We start from the raw sequence: 22999 nt of genomic DNA on the forward strand, positions 1-22999 counted from the left end.
GGAGACATGGGTGGGGGCCTGGAGGAGGGTGCCCCTGGTGGCTGGGGGGTGGGGGTGGTGGGTGACATGGGTGGGGGCCTGGTGGAGGGTGCCCCACAGTGCTGGGGGGTGGGGGTGGTGGGAGACATGGGTTGGACATGGGTGGGGGCCTGCTGGCTGGTGCCCCACAGTGCTGGGGGGTGGGGGTGGTGGGAGACATGGGTTGGACATGGGTGGGGGCCTGCTGGCAGGTGCCCCACAGTGGCTGGGGGGTGGGGGTGGTGGGTGACATGGGTGGGGGCCTGGTGGAGGGTGCCCCTGGTGGCTGGGGGGTGGGGGTGGTGGGAGACATGGGTGGGGGCCTGGTGGAGGATGCCCCTGCACTGCTGGGGGGTGGGGTGGTGGGAGACATGGGTTGGACATGGGTGGGGGCCTGCTGGCAGGTGCCCCACAGTGCTGGGGGTTGGGGGTGGTAGGAGACATGGGTGGGGGCCTGGTGGAGGATGGCCCTGGTGGCTGGGGGGTGGGGGTGGTGGGAGACATGAGTCGGGCATGAGTGGGGGCCTGGTGGAGGCTGCCCCTGGTGGCTGGGGGGTGGGGGTGGTGGGAGACATGAGTGGGGGCCTGGTGGAGGCTGCCCCTGCACTGCTGGGGGGTGGGGGTGGTGGGAGACATGGGTTGGACATGGGTGGGGGCCTGCTGGCAGGTGCCCCACAGCGCTGGGGGGTGGGGGTGGTAGGAGACATGGGTGGGGGCCTGGTGGTGGGTGCCCCTGGTGGCTGGGGGGTGGGGGTGGTGGGAGACATGGGTGGGGGCCTGGTGGAGGATGCCCCTGGTGGCTGGGGGGTGGGGGTGGTGGGAGACATGAGTCGGGCATGAGTGGGGGCCTGGTGGAGGGTGCCCCTGGTGGCTGGGGGGTGGGGCTGGTGGGAGACATGGGTGGGGGCCTGGTGGAGGCTGCCCCTGCACTGCTGGTGGGTGGGGGTGGTGGGAGACATGGGTGGGGGCCTGGTGGAGGCTGCCCCTGGTGGCTGGGGGGTGGGGGTGGTGGGAGACATGAGTTGGGCATGAGTGGGGGCCTGGTGGAGGCTGCCCCTGGTGGCTGGGGGGTGGGGGTGGTGGGAGACATGAGTGGGGGCCTGGTGGAGGCTGCCCCTGCACTGCTGGGGGGTGGGGGTGGTGGGAGACATGGGTTGGACATGGGTGGGGGCCTGCTGGCAGGTGCCCCACAGCGCTGGGGGGTGGGGGTGGTGGGTGACATGGGTGGGGGCCTGGTGGAGGGTGCCCCTGGTGGCTGGGGGGTGGGGGTGGTGGGAGACATGAGTTGGGCATGAGTGGGGGCCTGGTGGAAGCTGCCCCTGGTGGCTGGGGGGTGGGGGTGGTGGGAGACATGAGTGGGGGCCTTGTGGAGGCTGCCCCTGCACTGCTGGGGGGTGGGGGTGGTGGGAGACATGGGTTGGACATGGGTGGGGGCCTGCTGGCAGGTGCCCCACAGCGCTGGGCGGTGGGGGTGGTGGGAGACATGGGTGGGGGCATGGTGGAGGCTGCCCCTGGTGGCTGGGGGGTGGGGGTGGTGGGAGACATGGGTGGGGGCCTGGTGGAGGCTGCCCCTGGTGGCTGGGGTGTGGGGGTGGTGGGAGACATGGGTGGGGGCCTGGTGGAGGGTGCCCCTGGTGGCTGGGGGGTGGGGGTGGTGGGTGACATGGGTGGGGGCCTGGTGGAGGGTGCCCCACAGTGCTGGGGGGTGGGGGTGGTGGGAGACATGGGTTGGACATGGGTGGGGGCCTGCTGGCAGGTGCCCCACACTGCTGGGGGGTGGGGGTGGTGGGAGACATGGGTTGGACATGGGTGGGGGCCTGCTGGCAGGTGCCCCACAGTGCTGGGGGGTGGGGGTGGTGGGTGACATGGGTGGGGGCCTGGTGGTGGGTGCCCCTGGTGGCTGGGGGGTGGGGGTGCAGGGGGACATGAGCAGGTGTGCAGGGTAGTCCCCTGTTTTGTGGGCTGCCTGCAGGGGCCGTGGAGGGTGTACAGGGAACACCTGTGAGGACCCACCCAGCCTAATCGCGTGTGATAATTCCCACGCACCCCTGTAATACACGTACCCAGCAAAATGGCGTGTGATAATTCCCACGCACCCCTGTAATTCACGTACCCAGCCAAATCGCGTGTGATAATTCCCGCGTACCTCTGTATTACACGTGCCCTGGCTAATCGCATGTAAGACTTCACGCGTACCCCTGTAATACACGTTCCCTGGACAATCGCGTGTTGAACTTCCCGCGTACCCCTGTAATACACGTACCCTGGACAATCGCGTGTTGAACTTCCCGCGTACCTCTGTAATACACGTACCCTGGCTAATCGCGTGTAAAACTTCCCGCGTACTCCTGATATGAAGGTTGCCCGCTTTTCGTTCCTTGTTTGGCAGCCCTGTAAACTGGTCCAGGGTTAGCGCAGCCCTTTGCGATGATTTAGCGATGTTGATGGCTTTTCCTTGCGCGAGGGCGTTCTTGGGGGCGTTACTGGCGCTGCTGCAGGCTCGCTGCGATACTCTGCGCCACGGCTGGTTTGGGAGCATGAAATCCATGAATACGCTGTGCGCGGAAATCGGTTTTAGCGCACGTGCCTGGCGCACACAATCGCACGCGGACACTCTGCGCCAGCCGCTTGCGACACTTTTCTGCGAAATTCTATGAATTACCCTGTAAGTGTATTACAAAATGGAGTCTATGTTATGCTACAAGGTGAGCCGTGCAGCCTCACGTGTCGATCCGCAGCCATCCTGCATCTCGGGCCCAGGTGCATAGGGGGTTGCCAACGAGTCATGAGCCTCACGTAGGAGAGGGTTGTGGGGAAGGCGGGTCCTAAAGACCACTCCTCCCATACAGTATGGTGATAGGGTGCACACTTAAATGTATAGGTGGCTGCCTGTGTGAGTGTATGGTGAAAGGGTACACAAAAAATGTATGGGTGGCTGGGTGTGCGTGTACGGTAAAAGGATGCACACTTAAATGTATAGGTGGCTGCCTGGGTGTGCCTGTATTGTGGAAGGGTACTTTAAATGTCTCACATGTGTCACAACACTTTCAACCATACCATACACAAGCATTTTATATATTGCTTTTTTAAACATTTTACTATAGCAGCAAACATTGGTCAGTAAAGGGCAGATTCAAGTGTACATAAGTTTGACACCATTACACGAAGATGGCCTGGGGTGGGCATGGGTCGTATCATTTTAATATGAGCAACCAGCATTATGGGTTTTAAACCTTTTCACAAAAGGCTTAGCAGCATGGATAAGACTAGAAGGCACAGGCGTTTAACGTTCATGTTTAACACTTCAGCTGCAGGAACAGGGTTGGGGGTCATGAGCACCATATATCATGGATGTGGGGGGTCTGTGGAGGGTCGAGGTATACTTGATAGGAACGACTTTGTTCTTTCCCAGACCACAACTAAAAGTCTGGTCACCGCCGGGGCAATGATGTACTGCGGAAGGTAAATGATACAGTGTTTGTTCTGTTACTCTTTCGCATCTAGCTGCTCGTGAGAACGGGCCTTCAATGGATCTACCATGGGGAGGAGGCTGGGGGGAAGTGCAGGGCTCGCTGTGCGTGGTCAATTGGGGGGTGAGCTGCAGCTTCTGCAGGTGGCCTGTTCCACAGAGGCCTGGGTTTAGTATACTCAAAATGGAGTCTAAGTGTATTACAAAATGGAGTCTATGTTATGCTACAAGGTGAGCCGTGCAGCCTCACGTGTCGATCCCAGCCATCCTGCATCTCGGGCCCAGGTGCATAGGGGGCTGCCGATGAGTCATGAGCCTCAATTAGGAGAGGGATGTAGGGGAGGGGGGTCCTAAAGACCTCTCCTCCCATACAGTATGGTGAAAGGATGCACACTTAAATGTATAGGTGGCTGCCTGTGTGAGTGTATGGTGAAAGGGTACACAAAAAATGTATGGGTGGCTGGGTGTTCGTGTACGGTGAAAGGATGCACACTTAAATGTATAGGTGGCTGCCTGGGTGTGCCTGTATTGTGGAAGGGTGCATGCCTAAATGTATGGGTAGGTGCCTGGGTGTGTGTGCCTGTATGGTGAAAGGTTGCACACTTAAATGTACGGGTGGCTGCCTGGGTGTCCCTGCATGGTGAAAGGGTGCACACTTAAATGTATGGGTGGCTGCATGGGTGTGCCTGTATGGTGGAAGAGTGCACTCTTATTTATATGGATGGCTGGGTGTGCGTGTGTATATATGGTGAATGGTGTGTGTGCTTGTGTTCAGGGGCCCAACAAAACCTACATTTCAGGGGGCTAACCCTTCAAATGTTGGGAGAGGTGCTAACTTCACACGGGTTGGGGAGGAGCAAACTTATTTGTGTGGGGGCATCTAACTTCTTTATGCATTTTAATGAGACTATGCTATTGCAGCTTCAATGTTACAAGCAGTTCACTCTCTCCTTTAAGTCTGAAAGCACCCACTTATGGACTGCTGTGAAAATGGCTGGTCTCCTGTTCCCTCTCTACCCTTCCAATCACTACCCTGGCATGCAAGTACTAAACCCACATCACAATTTCACTTGCTTAAAAAATTGGGCATTTGAATGCAGGTACTTACAGCGAAATGCTGTACATTAGTAATTGTTGGGAAGGGCCCTTGTTAACAGTGAAACCCAGGTGCCGTTTAACATCTGTGTCCTTTTCTGTCCGGCAACTGCTCTGTAGGTCAGCCAGGTCAAGTCAACATAGCCCACCATTTCAGTGGGTGGGAGGGGGAGTGCTGAAACCCAGTCAGCTTAAAGGTGTTGCACCACTACTTGTGTATGAGGCAGTACTTGTGTATGAGGCAGTGTGCCTCATACACAAGTACTGGGATAAGGTAGAGGTACATGAAGGTAATGCCTGACTTAGCTACATGTAATCTTCATTACTCCTGGTCCCACTCTTCCTCATCCAGTACTTACCAGTGAGGCAAGGAGCCTCATACATAGTAAGCACTGGGACAAGGAAGAGGGACGTGGAGGTAATTCTAGGCCAATTAGCTGATTTTGGAGGTTGGGGTAGGGGATGGGAGGGGGAACGGATGTGTGGGCGGTTGGGGTTGTGCAATAAATCATAATGGTCATCCATATCCATGCTAAGCAGGCATGATATGTGGTATTAATTAGTGGCTAGAGAGGCATTTTGGTGCAGCCAGTCTAGTCATTCCTCAGTTTGGTATGACTTTTTTTAACTGGGCATTTCTGATAAAGCAGTCCTGCTAAGTGTAATTACCTGGCTAGACTGGCATTTGGGTTCTGCCAGTCTAGCCGTTTCTTACTGCAGCACTGTATATTTTTCTGGGCATCTGTGATAAAATTATATGATATGATAACTCATATGTAACGCACCTGTACACAAGTATTTTTAGGCACAATAAGACAAGGGAAGGAAAACAGAGGGAGGACAAGACAAATGATCTTACTAAGCCTTGTGTCAATCAGATTGTGCAGGTGCGAGAATGACAGGTGCAAGGGGAAAGGGAGGGGGGAAGTGCAAGGGAGAGTGGAGGGGAGTACAGGGCAGCAATGCTCTGAGTAAGTGCAGCCAGGGCAGCGCGGCTCTGGTAGTGCAAGGTGAACAAGGGACTGTAGGGTTACAGTTACAGCCCCTAACTGTGTGGTAGGCCCGTAGGCAGTGCCTGATCAAGAAAGAGCCTGGACTCAGTGAGACTGAGGGTAGCCAAGCAACCAGTTGGTACAGCGGACAGGTAGGTCAGCAGGGGAGGGAAAGTGAGAAAGCAGAGGAGAAGAGGAACATTTTGAGTTGCTTCCGGAACTTCAGGTGGTCCGGGTCAAGTTTGGGAGGGGCAGGGAGGCCATCCCAGATCGAGGCACCTGCAGGGGAGAAGTATCTACCCGCACTCTCTGCCTGTAGAAGCATCTAACCCTTCGGGCTCGAGAAGGAATATATTTTGGAAGAGAGCATTGTAGTGCGGATCCCAGCCCCAGAAAACCTTGTGGACAATGCAAAGGGTATTGAACTTGATTTTTGCAGCCACCGAGAGCCAGTGGAGAGATTTCATGGCTGGAGAGATAAGGTGCCTGGGCTTGAGGCCAAGGATAAATCTTGTAGCCCTGTTCTGGATTAGTTGCAGAGGGCAGAGAGTAGAGGAAGGCAGATTGAGAAAGTGGCTGTTGCAGTAGTCCAGCCTAGAGAGAATCAGAGCTCTGGAGACAGTGAGCTTCTGGGGGAAAGTAAGAAAAGGAAGAGTCCCTTTGAGGAAATGCAGCTGGTAGTGGGACTTCTTGGCGATGTCCGAGATGTGAGGAAGAGAGAGTGGAGTTGAAGATGACACCAGGAATGAGCAAGAGAGGAGAGTAGGCTGAGGGGAGACTGAAGGAAAGCTGGCTGTCATCTGCATAACACTGTAAGTTAGAGGAGAAGGTAGAGATCAGGTGGGCCAAAGGGGCCAAGTAGAGGTTAAAAAACCAAGGTGAGAGGATAGAGCCCTTGAGAATGCCACATGTAGAGAGAGGTGGCAGAGTGAAAGGGACCAAGTTGGACCTGGGAGGGGCAGCCACCCCAGGGCCTGATTCAGGATGCCCAGGTTCTCACAGAGTTAATTGATCAGGATGGCGTGGTTGACCATGTCGAAAGCAGAGGACAGTTCCAGGAGGATGAGGACAGAAGGAATGCTGGAATCAAGGTTAGAGATCAGATCTTCAGAGGTGTTTAGGAGAGCAGTTTCTGTGCCTCTGGCAGCTCTTAAGCCAAACTGATGTTCATGGAGACAACCAACAGATTCAGTGTGGAGAGTAAACTGGCAGTTGGCCAGCTATTTCAAGAGTTTGGGAGAGGGTAAAGTTTCAGTGGCAAAAGAATGATTACAGAAATCGGCCAAGGCTGGATCAAAGGTATTAATGTGGTCCTTGATGGTTCTGGAGGAGCAGGCAAGCACCTGTTTCAACGACACTTCCAGAGATGGGACTTGTCTAGAAACCTTGTCAGGTGTTAGACAGAAAGAGGAGAAAGGAGGAGGAGAGGGAGAGATGGCCAAAGGGCGCCGAGAGAGGAAGAGGGAGACGAAGAGGAGATAGTGGACAGGATGTCCTGAGTTTTAGCGGAGAAGCGAGAAGCCAACGTACAGAAGGCCTGTTGAGGGAACAGGAGAGGTAGAAACCGCAACAACATTGGCAGTTCCTTGCAGATTTTAAAGAGTTTGGCTGTGTTGTTAGAGGCCGCACAGACGCAGGCATGAATGTGTGTTCTCTTCTTGATGAGTCTCATTGCTTCAACTGGCATTTTGGTGCAACCAGTCTAGGTATGTCTTAATGTGGACGTGCATGCTTTACTGTAATGCTATTATATGTCTACGCTGGTCTACATTGTGCAGCCAGTTGGACACGTTTTCATTGTGGCATAGCATTTTTAATAGCAAAGCATTAGTGTTCATGTGCACTGTTGGTGACTTGTATGTATTGGACTGGTGTTACCCTACACAACAATAGCCAAAACTGTGGCTTTGTAGCCAATTTTTCTCAGAAAGTGTGTTGTATATTGCATTAAAACACATATTTATATCTTTCTCCTAGTTCAGTGTGTGTCATACCCCGTCAGCAACACGTTTGTGCATATTGCGCAAGCATGGTAATCTAAGCCGAGTGTGGCGTGAGTCGTGATTTGCTGCTGAGCTGTGGGGGCATGGCTCGCAGGGGGCCCCCAGATCTTGTGTTACGCCACTGTCAGGGTTAGATCTCTATTATTAAGGTATCACCTTAGTTGTGTCCTATTTGCCTTTACTTACATTACTATCATGATTGTTTGTCATAGAGCAGTAGTTAGGGATGCATTTAAATTGTTTGCAGTGCTTCCTTTGCACACCCACATGCTGTGAATTTTTTAAAGCAGCTGTGTGTCTCTTCAATGCATTTACCATCTATCGCTGTGACTGTAAAACATCTCATGTGCATTATGTTACATTCTGAATTGTATACTTGTGTATTATCGCATTGTAACAGCGCAAGATCACTCTCGCGACCAGGCCGCTTCACATCTGTAGATAGCGGGCACTGCACTGACTACACTTCCCAGAGACCCCGGTTTGTCTCATTAAGAAACCGTCATCAGTGTTCTTGGCAGCCTGGACTCCTTGAATTTCCAGGTAATCCTGCTCTCCTCTTAATTCCTCTTCTATAAATCTGCGTGCTTATGCTCATTCTTTCCATCATGGGTTACCTAAAACGAGAATCGCTATCCTTAGCTGTCCTTCGAGCAAACCGGATTGCACTCATTAACAGACTGAAACACTCCAAATTGGATCAGGACAACGTGACTGAACAATCAGTCGCTACAATAGAGATAGACCCCAAAATGCAACCGAAGGGCCCACATTGGACCCTCCGTATCCCTCTAATTCTCAAGCGGTACCATTCACAGAAAATAGCCCTGAACCAAAGGCCTTACCAACCTTCAAAACAATGTTGACCTGCCCTTAATTAAAATGTTTAAGGTCACCTCATTAAAAATGGCACTCTTAAACATGAGGTCTTCAAATAATCACGCAATTAACATCCACAACATGATTATAGATAAAGAACTTGACGTATTATGCCTTACCGAAACTTGGATACACAGTGCTAGTGGACCTACCATTAGCATGGCAGTCTCACCTGGATACTCCATACTCTGTAAGACTGTAAGACTCAAAAACAACACTGCCTCTGCCACTAATGAAAAAAAACACAGCCTTGATTTGATCTGCACCAATAAATTCACTGTTCAAGCAGACCTGACCTTTCCTTGCAAATGGTCCGCTCACAAAACCATACATGGACCATACAGCTACCTGGTGCACTTGAAAAAAAAGAAACGCTGTCAAATCCATCAGCAGTAGGAATTACAGAAAACTAGACCCAACTGAGCCCACAACCTGCTTAAATAATGTCATGAAGGACACCTCAGATGATGACTTGGCAGAAAATCTCTGCAAAAAATACCAAGAATACTTCTCAATGTTAGTTAACCGTGTGGCACGTTTGAGAAGTAGAAGGGTACACGGAAATCCAACACACCAGAAATGGTTTAATGAAGAACTGAAGGATCTAAAAAAGGAGAAACGCAGACTTGAACCCACCTGGATCAAAAACCAATCTGAGCCTGAGTGACAGAGATTAAAAGACATTTCTATAATGAAGAAATTGCAAAAGCCTCAAACAGCTCAAGAAAGCTGTTTGAGATTGTCAAATCTCTTGAGAAACCCAATGCTCCCCATATCCCATTTATACCCACTATAAAAGACACGGCCATAGTAAGCTGCCTTTAACAGAAAGATCACCAAATCATGCGCTAAAATCAAGGAGGTTCTGATGGCCAATACAATGCAAGTCAATATCTCAGGCCTGCAAAAACATAAAACAGCTAGCGAGATATGTCCTACCTTTACATTTGCTAGGTTAGAAACAATTGACATGATAAACATCTTACAAACCATGAAACCAACTGTTTGCTCAGAGAGCATTGTACCTTCCAAAATAATTATTTCCCATAAGGAAATATTCAAACCCTTCCTAACCAGATTCGTTAATGCATCCTTTCAAGATGGAAAAGTGCCTACAGACATTGAAACCATGGAAATCACGCCCATTCAAAAAAGCCTAACCTAGACCATAAACATCCCAAGAACTTTAGACCTATTACGAATTGTAACATCCTTCTTAAAATCCTTGATAGGTCTGCATACAAGCAATACCACTCATTCATTGAAGCTGAAAACATCTTGCATCCCAAGCAATCTGGCTTCAGATCAAATTTCAGCATCGAGACTGCTTTATTAGATCTTCAGTCCCACATGCTGCAACTAATTGAGGAAGGCAAACCAGGTATGCTGACCTTGTTGGATTTATCTACCTCATTTGATCTTATGGACTACAGCATTCTGAAGGAAACACTCAGACAACTGGGTCAATGTTCGGATTAAGCTCTTGAATGGTTTCTCTCATTTCATTCAGATAGGGAAGCACAAATTAATTGGGGGGAGGCACGCTCCTCCAAGTCCCCTATCTGGTTTGGGGTTCTGCAAGGGGCACGTTCATCCCCATTATTCTTCAATCTTTACAACAGGCCCACTCTGCGATTTGTTGGACGACATGGGCATGTTTTTCACGAACTACGCTGGTGCCACGCAGTTGGTCCTCGAAATCACAGGCGACTATGTAAAAGATGTGTCTACACTAACTGTCATATACCATCTCATAGAGATTTGGATGTCCTACAATTGGCTCTGTATAAATGGGAACAAAACAGAGCTCTTGATTTTTGGCTCCCAAGCTTCTTGAACTAAACTTAACTCAGACTACTCAAAACTTCAAAACGGTATTATTAGCATCCCCAACCAGGTGAATGTAAAAACACTTGGAATCCATCTGGATGCCTCACTGGTATCGTATGAACATGTCAATCAAACCATAAGAAGCTGCTATTATTCCCTCCATCTGTTAAGAATCATTTAACCCTACCTGTCGCAGCCTCCCGAACTATCACCATTCACCTAATATACTGGCCCCTGGGCCTGTATCCACCTTAAAGAAGATATTACTATCCTACTCACCGCTAACACTAAGCCAGGATCACAAGTTATTCTATTGGGTTACCTAAACCTTGGTTATCAAGACACAAATGAGGCTAATGCTCTGGACATCGCTAATACAATAACAGAACTTGGCTTTCTTTATGGTATCTATGAACCTACCCACAACAAAGGTAGGACTCTAGATTGGCTATCCAACCTCAATTGCAACATCAACATTCTTTCGAACATGCCCTGTGCCTTGTCAGATCATAACCTGATCTCATTCACTATAAAGAATGATACCCAGCACACCAATCAGAACCTCTCCCCACCTCTATGCATGAGGAACAATCAGGACATAACAATGGAGAAACTGCTTCCATTGATACTACCCATCATCAACGTCACTACCAAGGCTCACACAGACCCCACTGTGTTAGTGGACCTTTACAACCAGGCCCTTCTCAAGGCCATTAATATAACCGCACCACTAAAACTGAGTAAATGCAAACCTCACGCGCACACCTAAACTCTTGGTTTACGCTGCACCTGAGAGCCTTACGTAAGATTAAAAGAAATGCAGAGCCCCTCTGGAAGAGCCTCCCAATAGCATCTAATAAGGAAAACTTCCTTATAGAATCCCTCAATTATAAAGAGGCGATCCTACAGGCACAAAAAGAAACTTACAACAACAGCATCATCCAAGCCAAATCGAGTACCAAAGAACTCTTCAATATACTCAGAGTTAGAATCCCTGATCTCACCACCTGACACCTGTACCAAAGGCAGCACTATGTGCTCCAACATTCAAAAAGCGCTTCTGGATCCAATACCTATGCTAGAAGACAAAATAGAATTTAAAAAAACGAGTCTCTCAATTGCCACATCTCAACCAACCCCTTTAGCTCCACATCTGAATACCCGTAAGTCATTCAATTTCTCTCCACTTTCTACCAAAGATGTAGAAGACATAATTTAAAAATAAAAACCGTCAAGATGCCAGGGAGACATCTGCCCGGCACCCATCAGCAAGGAGCAGCTAAGGAAATGGCTCCTTTTATCACCTCCATAATCAATGCCTCATTCAATACAAGCATAGTCCCTAACAACCTAAAAGATGCCTGAGTCTTCACGTTACTTAAGAAACCGTCACTAGACCCTAATCTCCCCACCAATTATAGACCTATCACCACGGTCCCTTTTCTTTTGAAAATCCAGGATCGAGCAGCCTACCTGCAGATTTAGGAGCATTTAGAAACAAACAACCTCCTCGTCCTCAGGCAATTAGGCTTTAGACCGAGACATGGTACGGAAACAGCATTGATTGACTTTAAAACACAAATAGAAGAACTAAAAGGCAATGGCAAACTCGCCCTCCTTTTACTTCTAGATTTGTCTGTGGCATTCGACTTGGTAAACCACAAAGTCCTATGTAAACATTTAACCTCTTCAGCACATTTCTCTGATAAAGCTACTACCTTGATCGAATCATTCCTAGACAACAGATCAATGAGGGCCTTTTCTCCCTCAGCCTCTGCCGAGCCTGCACTGGTCACGTGTGGAGTCCCCCAAGGTTCGCGCGTGTCTCCGACCCTATACAATGTGTTCACGAAGCCTCTCTTCGATGACCTCAACCATTTGGGTGTCACCAACACTAATTATGTGGATGACACACAAATACTCATCCCTAACACCGGAGACCATAAAGCAGATTCCAAAACAATTACATTGTCATACAGGCATGGATGACTAAGCACAGGCTCTGTCTTAAAGTCGATAAGACAGCGTTACTCCTTCTACAATCCCAATTCAATCTCAACAGGTTAGATGCTAAGTTTGACTCCTTCGTTATAGATGGTAACTTTATTAGGGTCTCTAAGGATGTGAAAAACCTTGGCATCTATATTGACTGCGCCCTAACCTTATCTAGACAAATCAATGCAATAACTTCCTCGGTGGACTACATATGCAAATTAATCACTGCATGCAGACCCTTCTTAACCACAACCAATTGCACTGCTATAGCCAGAGCACTAGTTGTATCAAAACTAGACTACTGCAATGCACTATTTTAGGGACTAGTCAACGGAATACAAAAAGATGCAAGTTCTACAAAACAACACCATCAGGGCAGCGTGGAATATCCCTAGAGTCCAACACATCTCAGAATTTAGACGAAATCTAAATTGGTTATCTGTCAATCAAAGGATTGCCTTTAAATCTCTGTCACTCACACATAAGTGCCTCGTGAACCTCGCACCGAGATACCTGACCAATAAATGCTAACGTAACATTTCAAATCGCCCCTCCAGATCTCCTCAAGCACACTACAGAAGGCTGGAGGTAGCAGCTTTTGTGTGCTTGCCGCAACATTATGGAACACCCCACCTACATCCTTAAGACTAGAACCTCCCTACCATTCATTCAGGAGCAAAGTAAAAAATGGGCTCTTAGCTCAAGAGCTCTGGATTTTCTACCTTCTGCCAGCACCTGATCACATTGCAAACCCTGTTGTCCCACTTAATCTGTTTGTTAATTATGCAACTTTTATGTAACTATGTAATCCACATGTGAATGAGTAACCTATGTAACTTGCAAGAAATGTATGTATGTAACTTAACTGTGTGACCTTATTCTAATGTAATAAATGCACGCAGATGCCTCAGGGCTTGGTGCGCTTTACAAATAAACAAATACAAATACGTATCACAAAAGAATGCAGCAACTATTTCCCGTGCCACTATACTATCTAAGTTGGACTATTGTAACTCCTGCTGGTGGGAGCCTTGGAAACCAATTTAAACAAATGTCAAGGGACACAAAACAATGCTGTGCGCATTGTGAATAAACTTCAGAAACGGGAACATGTCAAAAAGCACAGGAAAAACTTACACTGGATGGCTGTGCACAACATAATTGTCTTCAAGACCATGTCACTTGCCCATAAGTGCATATATGGCACTACCCTGCGATACCTAAATCGAATCCCCCAATACGAGCCAAGCAGGACACTGCGATCAGCCAGGAACATGCTGATCAGATGTCCCAGATAGGAAAATCCTTTACCGTCAAGGCAGCCAAATCATGAAATTGTTGCCCACACCGCTGACGGATGACAGTAATCTGAAAACCTTTCAGAAAGCATAAAAACACACCTATTCAGATAACGCCACCATTCCATACTCTGCCTGTGACTCTCCCCCCCCCCTCTAGGCCTCTGATTGTTTCCCTTGTACCGTGTTTTATGAACTGTCTTCTGTGTTTTTGTCTCAGCACTCCAATGCCCGCAGGCTTTCAGCGCTTTATAAATACATACATAACTAAAAAATAAATAAAATCCGTGCATCATCAAGTTAGGTATGTGTCATTGAGACTTCATAGAATTGGCAGGATCACAATCTATGTATTACAAACATAGCATTCTTACACTATTGCATATGAAGTCTACTATGCCACTCAGTCTGATGTGTCACTTCATGTTTTGACAAGTCAGGAACATATTAACACTGCCCCATCTCCTCATAATCATGAAACACATGTGTGTACGAAAATTGAGTTCTAGTGTACAATTGTGTCTTGTTAGTAATTTGGACACTTCCTAAAAATGTTGTTATAGAAAACCAAAAAATCAAAATCAGCACATCCAGCAATTGTATCCTTTTTACAACATTCCCTTTCTCCTCCGGGTAATAATAGAAATTGCCATTCATTGATTCACATGGTAGCAATTAAAATAATTATTGAGTCCTACCACATGGCAGGTGATTAGGACAATGATTTGTGTTGCATTTTTAACAGTATTTCACTAAAAAGTGTAAAAACCTGGCCGTCCAATTTTTTCAAAATTGTACATATAGATTCCTCATTTTGATGTCCTGCCAACAAAATAGTGTTAATCGTAGGAGCTGTCTCATTTTTATTTTTAATACACCTGTGATTCTTGTTTTTACATTTATGGCTCTTTTAGTTCGAGATACAAAATAAGGTCAAGAAAGCAGATGAACAATGCATTTGAATATAGGGCTAGTCCTTTGAATGTATCCATAAAAGAAGTTGTGAGAGGAAAAAAAAATATTTGGGTAAATGTACAGTTGTTTTAACTGCTATAAATATGTTAAAAGAACATTGAATATTATTGTGCATTGTTCATAATGATGAGAGAGAAGGAAATTATTTTCCACTGTAAATATCATAAACCATCCGGTGGATCACTTCCTCAGTAGGGCAAGACCTATTTGTTCCTCAGATTCTGCTATCGAAGAAAATCTTGGCTGGTAAGCGGAATTCATTGCCATTGCAATAAAGTTAAATGCACCCGGAACAGTAACATGGCAACACAAATACAATTATGGTAGACTTAACTCTGACACACATTGGATATAAACAAAAGAAAAACAAGCACTGGGAAAGCAAATACCAATGCCATTATTTTCGTTAATTGTATTTTGTATTTATAAGTATGAATGCAATAAATGTGTCAGCCCTACATATAAAGTAATTACTTTAAATGTTGCAAAAGTCATTCATTATAACGTTAGTAATATACAAAAATTCATCAGGTGTACAGCAATACTTGTATTGTTGGTAAAGCTATGAGTCTGCAAACACAAAGGTGTAGTAATTTTTGAAAATGTTTAAACCATTGCTGGAAATGTTTTTACTAACATTACCAAATATTTCCTACATGTATGCCTAGATTTGTAAAATGCAATGAACAGTTACATTGAGAAAGTCATTGGCTTTGTCAATGCTTGTTTTTAAATGTGCCTCAAAGAGGTCCCCCGGCATATCTGCTAATAGGCATATCTGCTAATAGTCAGGATCCAGACAAGTTATTTGGTGTAGCGATGCCCTTTCACTTTACTCACTTGTTCAAATAATTTTGATTGGGGTGAACTTGGGTTTCTAGTGCCTGGAGAGTCTCTTCAAATGTCTTTCCGGCCCCCTACGTGGAGAGATGCTGGGGTACACTGTGCCCCATTAACTTTTCTGTAAATAAACATTTTAGTTACTTTTGTGATGTGCACTTAACTGGCTGGTGGTGTTAAACCGATGTTTACTTTTTGACCAGTGCACTGCCATGCACATTTTAGTATTTTTACCATGCCATGGCTATGCATTTGGCATTTAATGATTTAATGATAGTTTTAATTTGGGAGGATTTTGCAGAAAAGGTGGTCACAAATACCAAAGTATCAGTCTTGTGCTTCATTTTTATAATCCTATTTGTGGGTTTTATTTCTGTGTAGGCGCAGAAAATGTCCGTATAGTAAATTGTGCATCAGTCTTATAGTATGAAAAGCGTCAGACCGCAAGAGAGAAATTCTGTGACACAATCCAACAAGAGAGCCCTCAAAAAGAATAGGGAAGCCATTTTGGCAGGTAAAACAAGGTTGTACAAGACCGATAATTTAGTATTTGTGACCACCTTGTCTACAAAATACTTAATTAAACACATTATTAAACGCTATTGCCATTATTTAAACAGTCGTAATCGCACACTGCCTAACCCCACATGTGCAATTTAAGAAGAGTACATCTACTAGAGATAAACGTGTTTGGAGTGATATCCCGAAGAACACAAAATCTCTGCCACAGACACTAAGAACTGCATGTAATCTGCCACAAGTTGTCGGACATGCACCATGCTGTACATGTTCTTTCTGCAATTTACTGAAAAGATCTACCAGGTCAAATTACTTGCCACTGCAACAGGGACGTCATTTCACCAAAATGGCAGGGGTAGAGGAAGTGACATCCCACGATCCTTGACCTATGATGACATCACAGGAAGCAATGCCATTTTACCCCACCCGAAGTCACATCACCAAAAGCGATGGAACATAACCTTTCACCCCTTGACAAAACAGGAAGTGGCATCACATAGCATTGTTTATAAGTACACTATGAAAAATATGGTTATGATATCACTGTAAAGTGATATACATTTCACACAAGAATGGATCACCATATTTATCGTTAATACCAGCTCGTATAGGCCCATTTGCCAAATTACTGTGAATGCAAACAGACATCCAAGTCCAAACGATAATGATGTGTTATTATATACTACTTACACATAAGCGCTTCATATCGACCAAATATACATACAATATCACCCAACCTGTGTTGGTACTCATTTATCAACCTCAGCAGGATGAAAGGCAGAGTTGACCTTGCTGGGAGCCGAACGTGCAACCTGCAGAGCACACGCACATTACAGCAGCAAGCGCTCAACCCACTGAGCTATCTTACTGGCTATAGCTGGAAAAAAAGCTCAAGGAGACTCAAGTCGATTGTGACTCTGTCAGTGACACCTCCCCTAAGAATCCACATGTCAAACATTTTGCCTCACGAAAAGAAAAACGGTCATACATACTGGCACTCAAAAGACTTCAACTTAGTAAGGTTGGACAAACTGAGGCAAATAAAAAGATAATAACAGGTACTAACACCAAAAATGATGCCAAAAAAGAAAACAAGAGTGGAAAAGGGAAGTCATGATAAATGACGTAACTGCTAATATGATCACCTCTGAGGAAACATCTCTTCTGGGCATTGACTTGGAGGAACTCTCTATGGAAAGCAGAGTAGGCCTCCAGCTTAAAACAAAGGGATGTATTAATCCCATCCTACCCCCACCCCATCCCAGGGCGAGGTGGTAGGTAAGAAACCCTTGAAGGACAGGGCCGAAATAATTCTTGCAAAGCAAATCGAATTTGCCTCTTCCTTGACTGTACCTCAAAAAACCCTATTATTCACCTATTATAAGCCAATTGCCAATAAAAAATCTAATGTGGGGAAAGTAAAGGTGGATAGTGGGGGTCCGAGCAGTCACTTGCAGACTAGCAGTGAAAAACAAACACCCTGTAATGGTGATTCCCAGAGAATCGAAGAGTTGCAGACTGGGCTAGTGGAAGAAAAAATGATGGTTTCATTATCAAATGATCACAGTGTCGGCACTGATAAGTGTCACTCAGTGGGTGGAATTTATCTTCCCCTATCCCCAAGTGTGGTGAACTATCGACCAATAGTTCAAATTCAAAATGCTGATCTGCTTGGTGATCATGGACCACCAAAAATTGAGACAAAGGACAGTTGTGTTAGCCAGGGGTAGGAGAACTTGTTGCCCTCTCCTCAGGATCCCTGCATAATGGGATGGGTCAGTTCTCCCGAGATCAATTCAGAGAAGAGTCTAAATCGTTCCTTCATGATCCAAGCATTCCAAAAAATTCCAGCCCTTAGAACGCTCTCATCCAGAGACATTGAATGGATTACTCTCCCACCCATCAATAACTATAGGATGGTGTTTCAAGTTCAGTCCACAATAATTGCTGAATTACTATGGACGCACAGAAGGGAACTTGACATGATAGGCCTAGCCCCACACTTTTTCCAAAATATTGAGGAAGCAATAGAATTTAACGAGAAGCCCTTGGTCACCCAAACATCTCCCTTAAATGCCACTCTAGGTAACCAATCGGTCCAACTGTCTAAAGCCGCGGTCATAACACAACTAGCGGTCATCTCTGCGACTAGCAGAGATTGGTCCTGGCTGTCAGCGCTAATGGCCGCCTCGAAGGAAGTGAAGAAATTGACAACTACATAGCATTTACTACCTCACTTAGGTTGATGTCCTGTAACTCTTGTGGGATCAAACATGTTTTAGTCTGGGCAAGTACAATGAACCCCCAGGAGATGGTGGACATCATCCTTTGTCAGGAAACTATGAGTTTCTTGTTACTTCAGGTAAAAGGTTTCAGTGCTTTTCACATGAAGGCAACACATGGAGGTCAAGGAAGGCCTTTGGGGGGAATCGCGATTTTCCTTAATAATGATTTATGTTATGCGACCCTCAAGATATACAAAGAACACTCCTTTGTGGTGTTGGTAATTGAAACTGGGACAAAGGCAAAGGAGTGTTTTTTGGTGATCTCATTGTACCATAACCCTAGCAGTGTGACGATTCAAAATACCATGGAGAAAATAGTGATGTTGTTTGATGAGGTATTTTTTCAATGGCCACACTTTAATGTGATCTTGGGGGTGACTTTAATGCAGATTGCATGAGGCACCTACACCCCAATGCACTTACAGAACATTCCCCCAAAAATACACCATCAACCAGGTGTCGGGCACTATGGTACTCATTTCTAACAAACTGGGAGATCTATATGGTGCCCTTTAAAAACAAAGAATCTGCGTTCACCTGGGGACGCAATCAAATGAAATCTTCTATTGATTATTTTTCAGTGTCCGCCTGAGTTAGCGGATACTGTAATGATGTGTAAATCTCAGTCCCAGGTTACAGTGTCCACACATATTGTATCTGACTATAGAATTTGAAACCTCAAAATTGAGGAAAGACCCTTTGCAAGCATTACTGGTGAATGATCGCCCTGGGGCATTCCTAAAATGGAGTGCCTATACCTGCGACACATTGAACTCCTTAGTTGGTGACGATATGGAGAGCTTTCCATCAACTCGAATCTTAAATAATGATTCCCAGCTATGACTAGAATTGTATCTTATCTCCATAGCTGGAGCAACCAAAAAGCGTATTACTAAGCAAAGAATGAAAACTCAAAGAACAAATGATTCACCTACCTTCAGTATAGAAATTCAAGTGGAAAAAAGAATGAAAATGCAGAGATTAGACATCTCAAAAATCTGGACATAAGCAAAGAGGAATTTAAAGTATATAAAAGACACATATCCAATCAATATAGAAATAGGTGTACAAATTATAGAGTGCACCATCACCATCTCGTCAACCAGTCAATGATGATTAGTTTGTACCGCAATGATAGGCGATCTACCTGGGCCATCTTGCGAGATGATCTACAAAAACCAAGTGGCAACAAACCTCCAAAATTTCTGAAGAGGATTGGATACAATTTTATAAAGTAAAGTTTCAATTGCCTGAAAGATTTGGCAATACAACCTCGAAATCTCCCCCTGGTAATTTGGGAAGTTTCAAAGGTTGGACCCTTGCAGATATTATATCAGCAATCAGAAAGCTTAATAACTCGAAAGCTCCTGGGCCTGACTGCATTCCACCTTGTACGAATAAAAGACATCCTTCTCGTTGGGCAAAAATAATAGACACTGAAATCCGGAGACAATTACAACTCAGGTAGTCTCACAATAATGGCTCAAAGGGATAATAGTACCAATTCATAAGAAAGGAAATACAACTGATCCATTAAACTTCGGACCGATTGCCCTCATTGATGCAGGGTCAAAAGTGTTTGCAATTTTAATTCTCCAAGATCTTCACCTTTACCTACGTGAATTCAAGGTACTATCCCGATTTCAATTTGGTTTTCGGGCCCACATGGGCACCACCTTAAATGCATCTATATTGGCGCACCTTCTTGCCAAGACCAAAACACCTAATACAGGACCGCTGTATATGGCTTTGGTGTATTTATCAGCCATTTTTGATTGCGTGGTAAGGTCAATGCTTTGGGAAAAAATGGCACGGAAGGGAATTCCCTCGCACCTAATAGCTCTAATAGCCAAATTACATCTTGGTACCTCATATCTAGTGACGATTAGTAGCTCGGGTGCAACCACACAGCCAATACCGATGGAGGTGGGGGTTAAGCAGGGATGGAACTTGGCAGCGACCCTGTTTAACCTCTACCTCTGCAATATTGACGAAATTTGAATGAATGAGATCTTGTATCCGGCAAGGCTTGGTCAATTAAAAATAAAATGGCTGACCTTTACAGACGACATCCTAATATACGACAGAACTCCCTACGGCTTACAACTGAAGCTGAATATATTTGCATACTATGTATATAGGCATAATTTGCAATGCAATGTACACAAATCAAAAATCTTTATGTTCAACAATCTAAAAAGGAAACTGAAGACCATGAAATGGACACTAGACAGCATATCAATTCCAATAGATACATCATTAAAATATCTTGGCTGTGATATAACCAATACCAACTCTAAAATAAGATGGAAGGAGGGGTTGAATGCTAGGATTGGAGCTTTGGGGACTCAAATGAAGATGAGCTATAAAAGATTTTGCAAATTCTCGTTGAGTCCCTTATTTGATTTTTACACGCTAAAAGTAGAAGCATCAATACTATATGTGTTGGATATGTGTTTGTTGAACATCCATGGTATCCTTGATCAGATTCAAGGAAAAATTTGGAAGAGTACTATATGTATAGCACCATCTCTTCCCAACTGTGTACTGCATCAGGAATTAGGCCTAACTGCTCTATCTGCTAGGTACAATGGCAGCAATTATTGAATTTGTATAGAATGTTGTATCCCCCGGACAATTCACTCTATGAAGACTTTAGAGTAATGATTTCTGATTCCAATCCCCCTTCAGTAATGAACTTTTATAACTTAATGCATAACTTACTTAACGAAATGGCCCTAAACCCTGAGGATCTAGAATCTAGGATCCTTAGTGTAAAAAAACACCGTTTTGAGCTAGATTGGGCAAAAATGATAAATGCAATAAGTTCTAAGTCCCAGTATCATGAGACGTCCCTCTTTGTACAAGAATTCCACGCAAAATGTACTTAGTGAAATTGCCTTGCTGTAAGCTTAAAGACCTGTATATGAGGTTTAAGCTGAACCTGCTACACAGCCTGGAGCTAACATCAAGGTGCGACAAAGGAACAGAAACTGTTACAGAGTCTTCATGTCGGTTTTGCAATGACCAGTCACAAATAGAGTCATTGAAACACCTGGTAATATACTGCAATTATTTTGAAATAGCACGGTTGGATTTAATTGGAGTGACAAAAATGTGCACTTGTTCGAGTGCCAGGGAATGGTGCTGGATGAACATGATGTGAGGAACATCTGTTAAAACCATACTGGCACTAACAACATTTCTGACAATGTCGGTGGATGAATTAGCTAAAAGACATGCATTAAATGTAGAATAACATCTGCTACGCAGGAATCTTAGAAAAAGATAGTTATAAAAATGTGTAAAGAGGACAAATTAATTCTGATTGAAAAAATGAAAGTGTACCTACCTCTCTCTACCTCATGATGCTTAAATACATGAATTGAAGTAAGATTGAAATGATTAGTAAAAAATCTGTTTGTCAAAATATATAGAAATAGGAAGATATGATTATTTTGGTTTGTAAGTTTTAATTGAAATATGTATAGTTTACCTTTTCCTTGGTGCTTTTTAATTATGATGAATTATAAATGCAAATGTATATATGTTATGAAAGTTTGTTAATCAAACTAATAAACAACTTTTATTAAAAAAAAAAAGAAAAACTGGCTATAGCTATCAGAAAATGAACCACTCAAGAAACACAGAGCCACATGCTGCTCCATCACAGACAAGGAGCCTCAATTAAAAAAAAGAAAATAATAATAAATGTTTTTTAACACTTTTTGTTTAGGGGTAGCAAGGGAGACCACAGGGGTAGCAAAGGAGACCTCACGGGCTGCAGGTGCGACCTCTGGCAACCCCTAAATGACATCCCTGGAGACCTCTAAATGACATCCCGGCACTGCAACCTGACATACATTGGCCAAACCACAAGGAAAGTAAGGACACGTATACGTGAACAATGCAGTGGCATGCCGGTCAAGTAGCACAGCAATCAGAGCGCTCGCTTTGACATTCCGGGAAGGCCAAACTCAGCCTTTCATCCTTCTGAGGTTGATAAATGCGCACCACACACCGTGGGTAACAAGCAGCGCTCAGATGCCTGAGTGTTTGTAGCGCTATATAAATGCAAATGATTATTATAATTATACAGAACTTAGTCAATACAGCAGCATTGGTTTGCCATTCTATCAGCAACAAAAACACTAACATTTTAGTTGCTTTTGTGATGTTCACTTAACTGGCTGGTGGTGTTGAACCAATGTTTTGCACTGTCATGCACATGTTTGTATTGTTACCATGCCATGGCTATGCATTTGGCATTTAATGAGCACATTAAATGGTCAGTACTCGAAATAACCATGCACCAGGACTAAGCAAGAGCTGAGAAAATCCCAGGTAACTTTGAAAAAAATGATCTTCTTTGCAACAATCAGGATTACAGGCTTGAATGAGAGTTTAGAGTAACTCCCCCCTTCTACATACCTTTGACTTTGAACTGGACCCCAATGAGATCAGAGAGACCTGTTGAGTACCTTCTTATATCCTTCCTGACAACATGGCCTGCGGTAGCGGCCTACATGGCTATGGTTACATTGCTAAACCCATAGGAAGAACACTTTTTGGGCGGCTTATAGCTTGTCTCCCCCTGGATGAATCCTCACCAAACTTTGCAAAAAAAGTATATGGCCCACTGTGATCTGCAACGTTCGGTGAGGTTTGGTCAAGGGGGGGCTAAGTTGTAGGGGGGTCCCAAAATTTCTTTTTTTCCCATAGACATAATGGGAAAAAGCTTTGCTCACGCCTACAGCCCAAACCGCTGGATGGATTTTCACCAAATTTGCGGCAGGAGCGG

This window comes from Ambystoma mexicanum, chromosome 6p, assembly GCF_040938575.1.
Source record: "Ambystoma mexicanum isolate Mex_15411 chromosome 6p, UKY_AmexF1_1, whole genome shotgun sequence".
Classification (NCBI taxonomy): domain Eukaryota; kingdom Metazoa; phylum Chordata; class Amphibia; order Caudata; family Ambystomatidae; genus Ambystoma; species Ambystoma mexicanum.